Source organism: Lithobates pipiens, unplaced genomic scaffold (genome assembly GCF_037356315.1).
Source record: "Lithobates pipiens isolate NorthernLeopardFrog02 unplaced genomic scaffold, aLitPip1_a1.2 Scaffold_18, whole genome shotgun sequence".
NCBI lineage: Eukaryota > Metazoa > Chordata > Amphibia > Anura > Ranidae > Lithobates > Lithobates pipiens.
In genome coordinates, this window is record NW_027507758.1 from 321,745,287 (window position 1) to 321,762,399 (window position 17,113).

The following is a 17,113-nucleotide window of genomic DNA, read 5'->3' on the forward strand; positions in this document are numbered from 1 at the left end:
TTTTTTAACTTTACTACTCAAGCGATATCTAATCCCAATTAAATAGGATTCTGACTTGACCTGTAACATAGAGGCAGTATTAATTCATTTTTGTTAATAAATGACTAACTTAACCATATCTTATCTCTATTAAATATGAATTGAATGTGATCTGTAACATAAGAGTAGTATTAATTCCTTTTTTTAATGTTTTTTATAGATTACTATCAAAGACATATCTATTATCTAACCCCACATATACATGCTTTTAACTGACCTGTGACATAGGGGTAATATTAAGTCATGTTTTAAAAACTTTACTACTCAAGCCATATCTAATGCCAATTCAATAGGACTTGAATTTGACCTATAACATAGAGGCATCATTCATTCATTTGTTTAATAAAATGACTAGCTTAGCCATATCTAATCCCTATTAAATATGATTTTAATGTGACCTGTAACATAAGGGTAGTATCAATTCCTTCTTTTTTTTTTTTTTTTTTTTTTTTTTTTAAATAAATTACTGTCAAAGACATATCTAACTCCAAATAAATATGATTTTAGCTCAACCTGTAACATAGTGATAGTATTGTCATTATTTTAAAAACTTTACTACTCAAGCCATACCTAATCCCAATTAAATAGGACTCTAACCTGAGCTGTAACATAGAAGCAGTATTAATATTTTTTTCTAAATAAGTTACTACCCAAGCCATAAATGATCCCAATTAAATATGAGTCTAGATGAACCATATTGAATCCCTGTTAAATATGACTTTAATGTGACCTGTAACATAAGGGTAGTTTTTTAAATAAATGACTATCAAAGCCATATTTAACGCCAATTAAATATGATTTTAAATTAACCTGTAGCATAGGGGTATTAGTAAGTCATTTTATTTTTAATAGATTACTACCCAAGCCATTTATAATTCCAGTAAATATGTATTAGACTAGTATGTACCTATACCCCAATGTAGATTGGTATCAGTCCGTATGATAATAAATAGAAGCCCACATAGGGTAAAAAGGGAAGGGGGAAGTCAGCACTTTACGATACCAGCACCATATACAAAAGCATACAATATGAAGGAATATGAATATTGTATGCTTTTGTATATGGTGCTGGTATCACAAAGTCCCATCTTCCCCCATCTCTTTTCCCCTCTGTGGGCTTCTACCAACTAAAGACCTGTAACATAAGGGTAGTATTTTTTTCATAAAGTACTCTCCAAGCCAAATCTAATCCCAATTAAAAAATATGCCAATATCACTTGCAAAATAAGGGTAGTGTTTATTCATTTTTTTTCTTTACTGCCCAATTTAAAATCGAATCCCTATTAAATATAACTCTAATATGGCCTCTAACATGAAAGTAGTATTTTTATTTTTTTTTCGAAAATTACCACCCAAGCCAAATCTAATCCCACTATCGTAATCTGTAACTTAAGGGTAGTACTCATTCAACTTATATTTTGTCATGTCCTTATGTTATCTATGAAAGGTATTATGATGATAGTGATCACAAGTTAATAGCTGTTTATTGAAATTATCATCAGAGTCGCACTGTATCTATGTTTAAATGACAATATTTTTTTAATATTTTTCTATTTCACTCATAGGGATGTAAGGAACAACCAAGATAGTGACATCACACATTCACATGAGTTTGGTGTGTGTGTTTTTGTGCCAAATTGGAAAACTGGAGGTTTAGATGAAATATCTGGGTTGGGTATCTGTTGATAACTGTTGAATGAGAGGTTTCAGAAATGAGGCTGTCCCCTTACTGTCAAGTCTTGGAAGCTCATTATATGTGCTCTCCTAAAAGCTATATGGAATACAACTTTTAGACATAAACAAAGGGATCACAAGTGTGAGAGACAAGTATGTAAAAACCATTAGAATAAAGAAAATGATCAAAAAGGAATATTTTTAGTATGACGTATTATGGTTATGCAATCTGGCTTTCTCAAAATAAAGAGCTATTATATATTTGATGCTATTTAATAGATTTGTTTTTGCTGTACTAAAAACTGTGAACCTTTTGTTAGAAGCTATGAGGAGCTGTAGGCAGCCATTAACACAACAGAAAACCTATCTAATGAGGTCAAGCCCAATATGTTGTAAGCTCAGACTTCATAACAGATACACTGCTAACATTAGGTTAGGAGTGTGCTAAGTTAACAAAAGGTTTTCTACTGGGTATTCTCAAGGTTAGTACCAAAACGCATGACCTGCATAGCTCTTTTGCATTTGCCATTGCAAAAAATTCTCAATCTCCATAAGAATGTTGCTTTTTTAACAATTGTGATGCTTATAATGAAACAAAATGTCAATTAATGCTAAAGGATAGAACGGCTGTCAAGAGATATAAAGTGAGCTTAAAACAATATATAATACATAGTTTGGCACTTGGCTATGAATTAAAAAAAAACTCTCACATCTATATGCAAATCCTAAACCACTGTGTGTTAAATCATTAAATCTTTGAATTAAATTATGGCATGTTTTGCATATGTGATGACATTTGTTTCAGTTGCTTTATTTGGACTTCTGCAGCATGCACCTAACACCTTTGCTTTTTCCTTGTTATCTTGACAGCAGTAGTGGTCTTCATTGTAAAAATGATGGATAAGTTAAACATAACTGGCTATGGGTTAATATGTAAGCATTACCTCTCTTTTATAGGAATTGGTGCATATGTGCATTCTCCTTTTTTCTACAACAATTTTCTAAACAGCCTATTGCCTACATACTGCTCATTAGTAAACTTTACAGAGTGCTAATTAATTTTAGCATAATAATGTATGCTAAATGTGCTTTGTACATAGAGCCTTGCAACTGGTTCAAGACATCCTGGTATTTGTTAGCAGGGCAAAACATGTGCTTCACTGAGGGGATATACTGTAAAATGAATGACTTAAAAGTGTATGTTTTCACTGGATCTTACAGGACATTTGCAGTGCATAGTAATATATTTTATTGATTTTCTAGACAATCTTTGCTTCTGCCAGTTTACAGTATTTGTCTTAGCAGAGCAGTATCAACCAGATGTAATAACAACATTAATACTCTGAAAACTGTTATGTTATAGAGATGGTACCCACCCCCATCCTTCTGCTATCACATCTTCTGGTAACTTATGAACCTATATCTTGTAATCCTGAGTTAATCTGAAAAATCTTAAATTAGAAAATATAGCATTTTATGATAATGGTGAATATATACATAGTCCATGTGCCACAATTTGAAGATGCGTATTTGCGTATTTCATAGATTTCACAGGCATATTTTATATATATATATATATATATATATATATATATATATATATATATATATATATATATATATATATATATATATATATATATATATATATATGTGTGTGTGTACATATATATTTTTTTTTTACATAAAAATTAATATGTATGCGGTGAGAGGTCATAAGGTTATGAAATCATTGCAGATGGCCAACAGAGTTGCATTTTATTAAAGTAATGCAGACAAAATAAGGAGTAAAACCCTACTTCTCGTAGTGTTGGGATTCACTGTCTTAGTGATAAGGAATTTGTTTTTCACAATTGCTCTTAGCATGAATTCTAACCCTTCAGAATTACCATAGTCAAAAAATATGACTATTATATGGCCTTTAAATTCACAGTAGCTGCTCAGGGAGTTTTATGATTGGCTTAATATTGATCATAAGGACCATGGATGTTTCAAAACATAACAAAACAAATTCTTCACAGTCTATTCCATCATATCTAAAGGTGCTCAAGTTTGCAGAGTATGGTAACAGACTTGCATTACTTTAGTATTGACGAAGATCACTTAAATATTGTAGATTTCACACTGGCTTCCATGATTCAATATTCATCAGACTAATGGAAGGTGCCTATTTACTGAACGCATTACCATTCGTTGGAATAACTACTCACCAATTTCTTTGTATCAGATAGCTAAAAGTTTTTAATCACATCTTATTCATATGAATATGGGGATAGAAATCCATGCTATATTGGTTGTCCCTATTATAGTTATATCTCTAGAGTATCCACAAAGGGCATCCTTACTTCTTTGAATTACTAAATTATTTGGAATCAACTTGTTTGTAAAGACCATCGAAAAGGACCAAGCAAACAATGCAACAAAAAAATGTAATTCAAAATAGAAACAAATTCCCCTATACACCCAATGGTCATGTTGTATGAAATCTTAAGTTTTGTAATCTAACCCAAGTTAATCTTATATGAACTTATAAAGATGGAGTCACTCTGGTTCAGCCATATCACAACAGCGGTTAAATGTTTTATAACATGCTACAGGGTGAACTATAGTACTTTTACTATACTACTTGTAAATCCTACAAAAGTACTTTTTAATTTGCCAAACACCTCATACATGTACACATATACATACTTCTTCATACATACATATACATACATACTTCTTCTATCTCTCTGTATATTGCCTTGTGTGATGACATGTTTATCCCTAATACATTCACCTTTAAAACTTAAATTACCTTAAAGTATGTAGATTTAAATAAGACTGGATATCACAAACACGCTGGTAATATTTGTTTTAGAAATTGCTATTTGGCCACTGTAATCTTGATTACTGTTTTGAAAGTGTCAGAGTAAAAACCTGTAATGCAGTCTCTGTGGATTGTGCCATAACAATGCCTACGGGAAGTCTGAAAAATACGCATAGTGGGTGTGAGCTATTACTGTTGCTATTAAGAAGAATGGAAAATTGAGAATGACATCAATTTTTAATTCACCATGAATTCAGATGAACTTGTGCTGGCCAGTCATATCCAAGTCTTTGTGAGTGAGATGTGAGGATCTCTGGATTTGTGTCAACATTCTTGGCTTTTAAAAGTGTTTTGGACTTTCAAATCACAACAAGGACTTTAACTGAATAATCATATGAAAGTTAAAATAGGATTAATAAAACACGCATTCATCAGAATCAGCTTTCAAAGAAAAAAGTTGTGTGTATATTTAAATAATCAGTATTGTTTTACTTTCCCTATTCATGTTGTATGTTTATTTGAATTGGTGTATGTATATCATAGCTAAACCATTGTTAGGTGCTTGTAGTCATGGCAATGCTAGCACCCAGAGCACACCCTGGAAACAAAGGATTATCTGGCCATTTAATAATTGTAGTGCTTTACCCTAAGGGAGCCAGTATTAGGTGTTTTCTATGTATCTGTGCAAGTTGCACTGGGATTGTAAAGTTCTTATGCCCTGGAGCAAAGGGCTTTCTGTATTTTGGTAATATAACAAGGATACATTCTCTGATCACATAATATTTAATGATAAGCGATGCAGATAATGGTATATAATATATATATATATATATATATATATATATATATATAGCTACAGATAGCTCTATATCTGTATCTCTCTCTCTCTCTCTCTCTCTCTATATATATATATATATATATATATATAGAGAGAGAGAGAGAGAGAGAGAGAGAGAGAGATACAGATATAGAGCTATCTGTAGCTATATATAGATAGATAGATATCTATATATATATATATATATATATATATATATATATAGCTATAGATAGCTATATATCTATATATATATATATATATATATATATATATATATATATATATATTTATCTATATATATATATATATATATATATATATATATATATATATATATATATATATATATATATATATATATATTGTATTCGTGTCTATTTTTGCAATAATGTATTTAAACTGCTTAATACAAAGTAAGGTTTTATTTTGAGCAAGGAATGCAAGCAATTGCAATGAAAAGTAATGTGGTTTGAATATGACATACTGATGCCCAGCTTTCAGGAAGCACGCTAATAACATTAGTGATTTATAGGGGACACATTGTCTACGGATCTATTGTTTCATAAGTGCCACGTGTTCTGTTAAATGCTATTTCACATACAAATCAGCCATTTAATATTCCCATTAGCATAGTACATTATAATCCATCACAGTAGTCCTTACCACATTAAAGCTTATCTCCAAAGTTGCATTTTACCTTTTTCCATTTTATGATGATTGCCAACTTCCACAATCTCCTATGGGGTCAACTATTAAATGACAATAATTTTATTATGTGTGATTGATTTATGTAGAATGCTATACAGGTATACTGCTGGGGCAGCAGGGGAAAAAGGTTCCTCCCTCCCATATTCCATAGAGAGGATGAGAATAAAGACTAAAGGTTACTTATCAATCATACAAAGTACAAATCTCATTTGAGTCAGTTAACCTAAAACACATTGGAAGGTGAATTCAATAAGAATGGCTAGTTCAGTTTATGAATGTATATATGTATTTTAAGGCGGGTTTCACACTATTGCGAATTGGATGCAGGTTTCCTTGCATTCAATTTCATGTCAGGAGACTGTGACCGGCTCTCAACCGGTTCACTCTGCTCCGGGATGGCTGCGTAGCGAATTGCACAGGAGTCCTGAGCGTCTTCTGGTCCCTTTCAGATCTGAATTCAGCCAAAAATTCAGACCAAAATCGGACCTGAAACGGTAAACAGGGACACACCGGACCCCTGCTGTGAGACACTCCATGCAGTAGTGTGAACTCAGCCTAAACGGTGGTTTTCATCTGGTGGCTCGGGGTCTGCATACTAATGTGGAGTCATATTGTATACTGGCAGAAAAATGGAAGTGCTTTTATAAAAAAATGTTGATAGCAACTTTATACTTAGGGTAGATCACCATGCGAAGTTGCTCCTGGGGATGTTTAAAGTATAACTAAAGGCAAAACTTTTTTTTAGTTTTGGATACAGTATAGAGGGATTAGAACACCTGTTAATTTTTCATACAGGTGCATCTCCAAAAATTTGAATATCATCAGTTTATACATTTCAGTAATTCAATTCAAAAAGTGAAGTGAAATGCATATTACTGTATTTTTCACTCCATAAGACGCCCCTGACCATACGACGCACCTAGGTTTTAGAGGTTGAAAACAAGAAAAAAAAATATTCTGAACCAAATGGTGTACTAAAATATTTTCCAGTGCCCATGAAATGCAGAGTGACCATTACCATAGAAATGCAGAGTTACCATTGCCTTACCTGATTTTATCCCAGCAGCCTGCCTATTCCTCCTTTCCTCGGTCTGTCCTCCTCCTCCCCCCCGGCCATTGTTCCTGAGAGCTGACTGCTGCCTTCGCTTCCTTCTCCGGCCACTCCTGTCAGATTCACCAGCCCTGCGTTTCCCTGGCACTTCTCCCTCCTCCATCAGGCCACTATGCACTAGATGGTTGGGTACGGCTGGGTACCACGGAGTATGGCTGGGTATTACTGGGTATTGCAGAGTATTGGCTGGGTATGGCAGAGTATTGGCTGAGTATGGCAGAGTATTGACAGGGTATGGCAGAGATTTGGCAGGGTATTGCAGAGTATTGTCAGAGTATTGGCAGGGTATGGCAAAGTATTGGCAGGGTATTGCAGAGTATTGGCACGGTATGGCAGAGTATTGCAGAGTTATGGCAGGGTATGGCAGAGTATTGTCAGGGTATGGCAGAGTATTTGCAAGGTATGGCAGAGTATTGGCAGGGTATGGCAGAGTATTGCAGAGTATTGGCAGGGTATGGCAGAGTATTGGCAGGGTATGGCAGAGTATTGCAGAGTATTGGCAGGGTAGGGCAGAGTATTGGCAGGGTATTGGCAGAGTATTGGCAGGGTATTTCAGAGTATTGGCAGGGTATGACAGAGTATTGGCAGGGTATGGCAGAGTATTGCAGTGTATTGGCAGGGTATGGCAGAGTATTGGCAGGGTATGGCAGAGTATTGGCAGGGTATGGTAGAGTATTGGCAGGGTATTTCAGAGTATTGGCAGGGTATGGCAGAGTATTGCAGAGTATTGGCAGGGTATGGCAGAGTATTGCAAAGTATTGGCAGGGTATGGCAGAGTATTACAGAGTATTGGCAGGGTATGGAGGGATGGCTGTGACTGCACTTGTCACAGAGCAGTGCTGTGGGCACTACAGATGCAGCCCACAGCGCTGCTGCCATCCGATCTCTCCCCTCCACTGTACCGATCTGTACACAGAGGGGAGAGAGAAACCTGCGTCATCATGATGCCGGTTTGTTTACAAGTGATCACTCCGTCATTTGATGGAGCGATCACATTGTAAATGGCCGATGGGTGCACCAAGATGGCCGCCGCTCCGGAGCTAGATTGAAGCCGCGGGCTTTCCTAAGGCCAAGGCCGCGGAGGGCGGGGCGGTGCCAGCGGCGGGGGCGGTGCATATCATATATTCGCACCATAAGACGCAGGCAGATTTTCCCCCATATTTCTGGGGGGAAAAAGTGTGTCTTATAGTCCAAAAAATAGGGTATATAGATTCATTACACACAGAGTGATATATTTCAAGCATTTCTTTCTTTTACCTTTGATGATTATGGCTTACAGCTTTTGAAAATCCCAAATATTGTGAAAAAATTCAATATTATAGACTCATGGTGTCACACTCTAATCAACTAATTAACTCAAAACATCTGTGAAGGTTTTTTTGGAAGGGTAAAGAGAACCAGGTCGGGCAAAGATTTAATAGCGCACCTCATCCCAAATGTGTCAAATATGGAGAGAGAGAAAGAGGGGTAGGTGGGATTATTGCGGTGCTCATAAAGATAAGAAAGAAGTATAGTATAAAAGAATTGTATTAAATATAATAAAAACAGCAACAGTAGTAAGGTAAATTCAAAATTTTGAAGCTACAAACATTAATATCCATACAGACAATAATCACAGTCCGTCAGTTAGTTTAGATGAAGGGGTTCTTTGCTATTTTGATGGAATCCCGACATGTTTCGCCTACAGAGGCTTCTTCAGGGGAGCCAATAATTGACGGATGGTAATTTTAAAAGAGAAAAAAAGAAGATTCACTGTAAACAAAATACAACAGGGTTAGTGGATCCGGTCATAATAGAGAAAACAGCCCAGACTTTGGATGCGCCCACTAATTTCAAAGAGTTACTAGGCTAACAAAGCCAAAAATATATGTCAATGTAATAGTAAATAATTGGTTATACCTACCAATCTTAAAGTGCGGGCCCTGCCTGCATATTAGAGTGAGGACGCCTTTGAAACGTAGGGAGCACACCAGTCCCTGAAACCCCCAGAAAGGTGACTGCAGGAGACAAATGGAACAGACAAAAAGTCCACTTTGATTAGAAGTTATGGGGCCAGGGGAGGCTCCCGTGGGCGGTTTGATTGAAAAAAGAAAGAAAAATTTATTTCAGTGTATTATATAGTTAAATAATGAGGAGAACCTACCTGAGTAAATTGGTGTAAAGTATGTCTCAAAAGGGGAGCTAATGGCTGAAGGTGAGCGGGTCCATAAGATGATCTATCAAAGGCGTCCTCACTCTAATATGCAGGCAGGGCCCGCACTTTAAGATTGGTAGGTATAACCAATTATTTACTATTACATTGACATATATTTTTGGCTTCGTTAGCCTAGTAACTCTTTGAAATTAGTGGGTGCATCCAAAGTCTGGGCTGTTTTCTCTATTATGACCGGATCCACTAACCCTGTTGTATTTTGTTTACAGTGAATCTTCTTTTTTTCTCTTTTAAAATTACCATCCGTCAATTATTGGCTCCCCTGAAGAAGCCTCTGTAGGCGAAACATGTCAGGATTCCATCAAAATAGCCAAGAACCCCTTCATCTAAACTAACTGCCGGACTGTTATTATTGTCTGTATGGATATTAATGTTTGTAGCTTCAAAATTTTGAATTTACCTTACTACTGTTGCTGTTTTTATTATATTTAATAAAATTATTTTTTACTTTTATACTATACTTCTTTCTTATCTTTATGAGCACCGCAATAATCCCACCTACCCCTCTTTCTCTCTCTCCATATCTGTGAAGGTTTCCTGAGCCTTTAAATGGTCTCTCAGTCTAGTTCAGTAGGTTACACAATCTTGAGGAAGACTGCTGACTTGACAGTTGTCCAGAAGACAGTCATTGACTCAAAAGTCACACAAGGTCATTGCTAAAGAAGCTGGCTGTTCACAGAGTGCTGTATCCAAGCATTTTAATGGAAAGTTGAGTGAAAGGAAAAACTGTGATAGAAAAAGGTGCACAAGCAACAGGGATAAGCCTTGAGAGGATTGTAAAGCAAAGGCCATTCAAGTTTTTTGGGGAGATTCACAAGGAGTGGACTACGGCTAGTGTCAGTGCTTCAAGAGCAACTACATGAAAACATATCCAGGACATGGACTGCAACTGTCGCATTCCATGTTCAAGCCACCCCTGAACCAGAAACAGGTCAGAAGTGTCTTACCTGGGCTAAGGAGAGAAAAGACTGGACTATTGTTCAGTGGTCCAAAGTTCTCTTCTTGGATGAACATAATCCTTGCATTTCCTTTGGAATCAAGGTCCCAGAGTCTGTAGGAAGAGTGGGGAGGCACATAATCCAAGTTGAATGAGGTCCAGTGTGAATTTTCCACAGTCAGTGATGATTTGGGGATCCATGTCATCTGCTGGTGTTGGTTCACTGTGTTTTATCAAGTCCAAAGTCATGCTTCCGTCTGTTGAACAGATTTATCGAGATGCTGATTTAATTTTCCAGCAGGACTTGGCACCTGCCCGCGCTGCCAAAAGAACCAATACCTGGTTTAGCGAGTATGGTGTCACTGTGCTTGATTGACCAGAAAACTCATCTGACCTAAACCCCACGGAGAATCTGTGGGTTATTGTCAAGAGGAAGATGAGAGACATCAGACCCAACAATGCAGACGAGCGGAAGGCCGCTGTCAAAGCAACCTGGACTTCCATAATACCTCAGCAGTGCCACAGGATACCATGACCAATTGATGCAGTAATTCATGCAAAAGGAGGCCTGACCAAGCATTGAGTGCATACTATACTGTACATGGTCATACTTTTCAGTAAGCCAACATTTCTGTATTAAAAATACTTTTTTTATTGGTCTTATGTAATATTATAATTTTCTAAGATACTGAGTTTTGAGTTTTCACTATCTGTAAGCCATACTCATCAAAATTAAAAGAAAGAAATGTTTTAAATATATCACTCTGTAGGTAATGAATCTATATAATTTATGAATTACACTTTTTGAATTGAATTACTGAAACAATTAAAGTTTTTGATTATATTCTATTTTTTGAGATGTACCTGTATATGAGTAGACTCACTGTCTGTATTTGTCCTGTTTGCCAATATATTTAAAAGTAAAAATAAACAAAAATTCCAAATTTTGCATTGTCTTCAGAACAGCAATAGAAGGGAAATCTTCCAAAGAGGACACTAGTTCTGGAGACTTCTGTCAACCAGGGATTCCCTTACATTGAAGAGATTTCCTATCACTTCCTGTCTTGCTTATAGGACAGGAAGATTAGGAAAATCTCTACAATTGGACACAGATGGCAAAAAACACAGAAAACTTGACAAGGGTTATAAACCTCCGTTACTCTTTCTAAATGAAAAAAAATGTTTTCCCTCTAGTTGCACTTCAACAAGGATCACATTCCAAATGAAACTGATCTCAGTTGTGCATGCATGTGATAGAGTTAAACCATTTCCTGAGTTCTGTCATTGTCTATAGTATTGGAGCTCAACTATTTACAACTTGCCTTGTTTTTCATTATTTACATCCCAGCTTTAGGCATGGCAAAGTAGTGAACTTCATTATGGAATTCTGCATTTATTTCTATGGAGAATTCAGTTGGTGGCCAGACAATTTTAACAGCCAGAATATGTGTATGGAAACAAGCCTGCAAGGTTGAGTGCTTGGATAAAGTAGTAGAATCTCCATAGCTAGGAATTATGATGAATTGTAGATTATATTAACCGCTTAGAGTCCTCCCAATACCAAGTGATCATTTGTGGGACGTACAGTATGGTTTGCTGTGATATAGTTATGACATGATTGTGAACAATATATTGTTGTACATCACACATCTTGTTAGCAAGGCTAGTGATCAACAGTACAGTGGTACTCTCATTGCTTAATCCAGCTGAAAACAGAGCTCATCTGTTGGAGTGGAGTAACAGTCGACATTAAATTTAATGCAATTAAAGTGTGAATATTTTACAATATTCTTTCACACTGCATCAGCTTACTTGCAAAACATGGTAATATGCTGTTTTTCAGTGGCAGCAAAGCATCATATATACAGTACCTGTTTAAGCACATATATTTGTTACCAGGTAAATACCGCTATAGCTTTCATCTTGACATTCACAGATTTCTTAGATGCCTAGTATTAATTCAACTAAATATGAACTAGCATTTTTTTTTATATCTAACACATTTAATGCCCAATGTATTTCCAATTTTAACAGTATTATGTAATGATGAAAATAAATTAATAAAATAGGCTATAAAGTAAAATTTGTCTTTGCCTTGGACATGCTTGGGATAATATTTTTTGTCACAAGAGACACCAGACTGGCCCCAGTAAGTATGCATTTTATGTGTTGTTGCACTGTCTCTTTTTTGACTAAGTGATTGTTTTTTGCATTTGGGGTCAGTTTCGAATATCCTTAGGATTTCAGGCATTGCATTAGGGTATTAGGGGAAGTCCCATCTATAGGAATTTTTCTATACAAATGCATGTACTGAGTATACATTTACTTCAAAGCTTCAGTGATCTTTGGACTGGCTTCTTAAGCCAAAGTAAAAATTATGTAAATGATCAAAATTACTCAAACGGGATGTTGCATTACATGAAGAGATTTGTTTGAAACATGGACATTATTATGTCCATTGTGTCCATTATTACTATGAACACTGCAGCAATCAAACTTATTTGCCACAAATATCATATGCCAACCAAATTACCAATTTTTATAAAGAGTAGGTACATCCAGGCATAATCATCTGAATAGATTCACATATGAGGAACTTACAAACGTCTCAGGTGACAAAACTGAATATAAATTAGGGCTTAAAGTTTAAGCTCACCTTTATCATAAATTAAACTTTCAAAAAAGTCCCAAGCCTTCTTAAAATATTTTACAGCCTGTGATTGTGCCATCTGTGAGTTGTTGTAGGGATGAGTCAGCCGTTGGAACCAGTGGCCACTTGTGCTACGGGAGGGGGAGCCATCCTGTTCCTTTGTGCTGCACATGCACAGTGTGTACTCTCGCCTGGTGGCTATAATGATCTCTGTGTCTGCAACAGGAGAGATGTATTCCTTCCTGTAAAACTCCAGGGATGCTGGTCCTAACAGCTGCTCCGTTTCTACAAAAATTCAGAATGGAGCCATCTCAAGCTGTAGAAGGTTTAAGTAATGATTTTAATGACGTTTGGGCACACATTTTTTGAATTGAAAGGGAGCCTTGGCTAGCAGGGAGCTTTAGCACACCATGCTGCTATGTCCATATGGGACAGCTTAGTGTGCTTTTTGGTAAAGGTGAACTTACACTTTAAAACCTTCTTTTGCAGGATATCAGATCCGTGATGAATATATGTGAGGGTGAGTGAGATTGGCACATTCTCCATGAGAAACAGGTGGTGAATCATTGGTAAATGTATGATTTACCCTCTAAAAAATGTCAAAGGGCAACTTTGGCCCAGGGACTAAAACATTCACTGTATTTTTAGGATCCCAGTTTCTCACAGAAGAGGGAAGTATTCAGATTTGTTAAGTATGGGACTCAATCCAGCGAATGTGCAGGCAGCAAATGTTCTTTTATAACTACAGTCAAAAACTAATACAAAGTATATTAGATATAATGGCGGGTAGCAGGAATTTAGAAATCTTACAGTTATTCTATGCCATACAAAATGTCATTGTTTGTAATGCTTTTAAAGCACTACATTGAAACAGAACTCAATGAAAATTGGTTTATTTAGTTGAAAGATACTGCAGCAGAGCTCAATTTCCTACCAGATGATGTGTGGGTGTCACTCAGGAGTAAGCAGACCTGTTGAGATCTTCCTATTTCCTATGGAAGCTTTGACATATCTCACTCAGCTTCATCCAAAGTACTAGTACTCAGCACAAATTAGTATAATAAATGACTGCTATGGGTATGGATTGGAAAATAAGAATCAAAATAAATATGGAGAATCAACTGGCTGAGCAATGCTGCTGCTTGGCCTAAGGCCAAAGGGCCTGTGAACAAAATCATAATGTGATACTGGGTAGAGATCCCTATATGGGTTCTCTAACAACCCACTCTAATTTTACTTTAGTGGACAGGGCCATTATTATCGGGAGTAGAGCTAGTCCATCATTATTGAGCCCAGGCCCCATCAGTTCAACAGGAGGCCCAGAGGTAGAGAGGAGCTGTTTAATTACTTCTGGGTACAGATGGAGTTATCTCATGGCCTCCAGCAATTTAAAAAAAAATTCCCTAGGTTCCATCCATTCAGCAGGGGGGCTGGGGACAGGAAGGGGATTATTTAACAATTTCAGCTGTAGGTTGAGTAACAATTTGTGCCATAGTTCCTGACAATTAAAGTGGTTGTAAAGTCTCCACAATAAACTCCCATGATACGTTTTGTTTTGGGGCAATAGTGATGGCAGTGGGTTTTTTTGGGGCAATATAATCTCTAGATGATTTTTCACAGCAGTGCTTCTGTGCAATCACATGGTTTTTACTCCTGAGCAGAGAAAATCCAGTGGGAGGGGCTCATATTTCTCTGCTGTTTTAGTTTTAGCTTCAGTTTCTTCTCTTCTGCATCCTTAACAAAGATGAGGGGAAGAGCAACTGCAGGGGAATACTGTACTAAGGTATTCAAATCAGGAGGGGAGGGGTGGGGAGGTAATTGACGTCACATAGACCAATAAGGTGGGGGAGAGGGGGAGATACAGAGATGGTGCAGATAGAGCATCATGATGGAAAGATGGAAACTGACCACACTGTCATGGATCGGCATCCATGATTAACATGGTCAGTTTACTCACAGGAACATAGGAACTGGCAGGATTGACCAGGTATTATACTACAAGGAAAGGGATAAATAAGAATGGCAAAAGCACTATACTGTATAACGTGCCTTAAAGATACATGACCGTGATTTCATTTAGGGTTATAATCACCTTACGTTAAAGTTCTGGCCTTCAATATAAAATTGCTGGGCACGCCCAAAACCTTAATTATTTGTCAGAAACAGCACCACAGAGGATGACTACACCTGCACCCTACAATCATGAAATGGTCTACTTTCTTCTGAATTGGGGGCTTTGCGGTGTTGTGTGACTTGCCTCTGTGATGTGAGCCAGAGAGGTTTGGAGTAGACTACCATTCTTAGTTTAAGGCAGAAAGGAACAGAGCTGACTGCAAGGAGCCTGATCCTAAGTGTGGTGTAGCTCAGACCCGTAAGTGAGTGTGAGGATCAGTATGCTGCCCTTCTATCCAGTGTGATGGTTACTTCCCTGAAAATAGACTTTACAAAGAGGACCATTGCTATGGATTAGTGAGATGCATGAGGATGTTTTATGGGGTAAGAATGATGAAAGTGTGAAGCACTCCTATTATTCCATGACTAATTGCAGATCAGGACTGAGAGGCAAAACTGCCTTTTTTAGAGTGGCAATTCAATTAATAATGTGCAAGATGCTGTAACCAATAGCAGCCACTCCGCAGGCTGCACTATGGACAATACATGATTCAAACCTAATCTCTATATTCTGTTACTTACCCTTGTCTGACCCTTGCACCTCCTAATTTATTCTCTCTTGGCTAGGAATAGGATCCTGGTCCAGTACAAACACCTATCCAGACCATATTTTGCTTGTCTGAACACCAGATTTTCAACCCAGTCATCAGGAGCAAAACATCATACTGTATATAGTAACCGGTTTACTACTTCTATATACAAGTTTTCTTCTTTTACTGTCCGAGTTAGAATGAAGTGGCAGGTGCTGGCACCCACTGTGTTTTTAGAAACCAGTGGTATCATCGGGCCAAATCATTTACAGCTGGGAATCAACTGTCCATTAAACAAAGCAGCCATGATAGTTTTAAAAAATGAGGTTGGGTTACCATAAAATCTACACTCAGTATGAATTTTAAAGGGGAACCTCACACAAAAATAGTGGGGAAAAAAGCTTGAGGTCCCTCAAAATCCACACCACACTCTTATTGAGTATACATCCTAGTAGGCCAGGGATGTGGCAGGAAATATATGCCCCCTACCCCTTTTGAACCAAACCAGGCCACGCGGTTATTGAGAGGTCCTTAAAAAAAAAAACATGTCCAGCTATATAAAACAATCATCCATTGTCCAGTAATGCAGTTTCTTGACAGCAACCAACCCGTTAAAAGAGAGAAAAAACAATATGATTCAATTCCAACAAATGCTCAACCATGAATGACGGCTCTAAAGGATCTAAGTATAAACAAAGGAGAAGGGGTTTTTCACATTATTTACATTATTGACTGTAGCGCTCACCCCCGAAAGAGCCACTGGTAATCGGGTTCCCTAACACTGTGCAGCAGTGTTCTCCACACTTTCTCCAGACAGTCTTTGAGCTTGGTTTTTATGTTTTATTAGGGGTAATAACTGGAATGGGGAATGGGAATTATGGGATGCCCTACTTGGTATGCCCCCTATGGTCCTATGTACAACTCCGATTGATCTCACTCTTAATACAGGGCACTTATACCCCCTTCCTGCCCAGACCAATTTTCAGCTCTCACATTTTGAATGACAATTACTCAGTCATGCAGCACTGTACCCAAATTAAATTGACGTCCTTTTTTTCCACACAAATAGAGCTTTTTTTAGTGGTATTTAATCACTAATAGGTATTTTACTTTTTGTGCTATAAATAAAAAAAGGCCGTACATTTTGTGAAAAAATGCCTTTTTCTTTGTTTCTGTCATAAGATTTAGCAAATTAGTAATTTTTCTTCATACATTTTTGGCCAAATAAATTATACTGCTATATATCTTTGGTAAAAATAACCCAAATTAGTGTATATAATTTGGTCTTTGTGAAAGTTATATCTACAATCTATGTTGCCAATCACTGAAAATTGACAGCCCTTCGGTACATCAAGTGAATAAAATTTCTTGAGGTACTAACAAGTCAGAAAAGTACAAATACCCCCCTAATGACCCCTTTTTAGAAAGTAGACATCCCAAGGTATTAAGTT

At 36.9% G+C, this 17,113-nt stretch overlaps 1 protein-coding gene across 1 annotated transcript in view; it reads left to right on the forward strand.

The window, feature by feature from the left end:
- Nucleotides 1–17,113, forward strand: part of CNR1 (cannabinoid receptor 1) — a 131,109-nt gene that overhangs the window by 1,716 nt on the left and 112,280 nt on the right. The gene's annotated exons all lie outside the window — the stretch shown is intronic.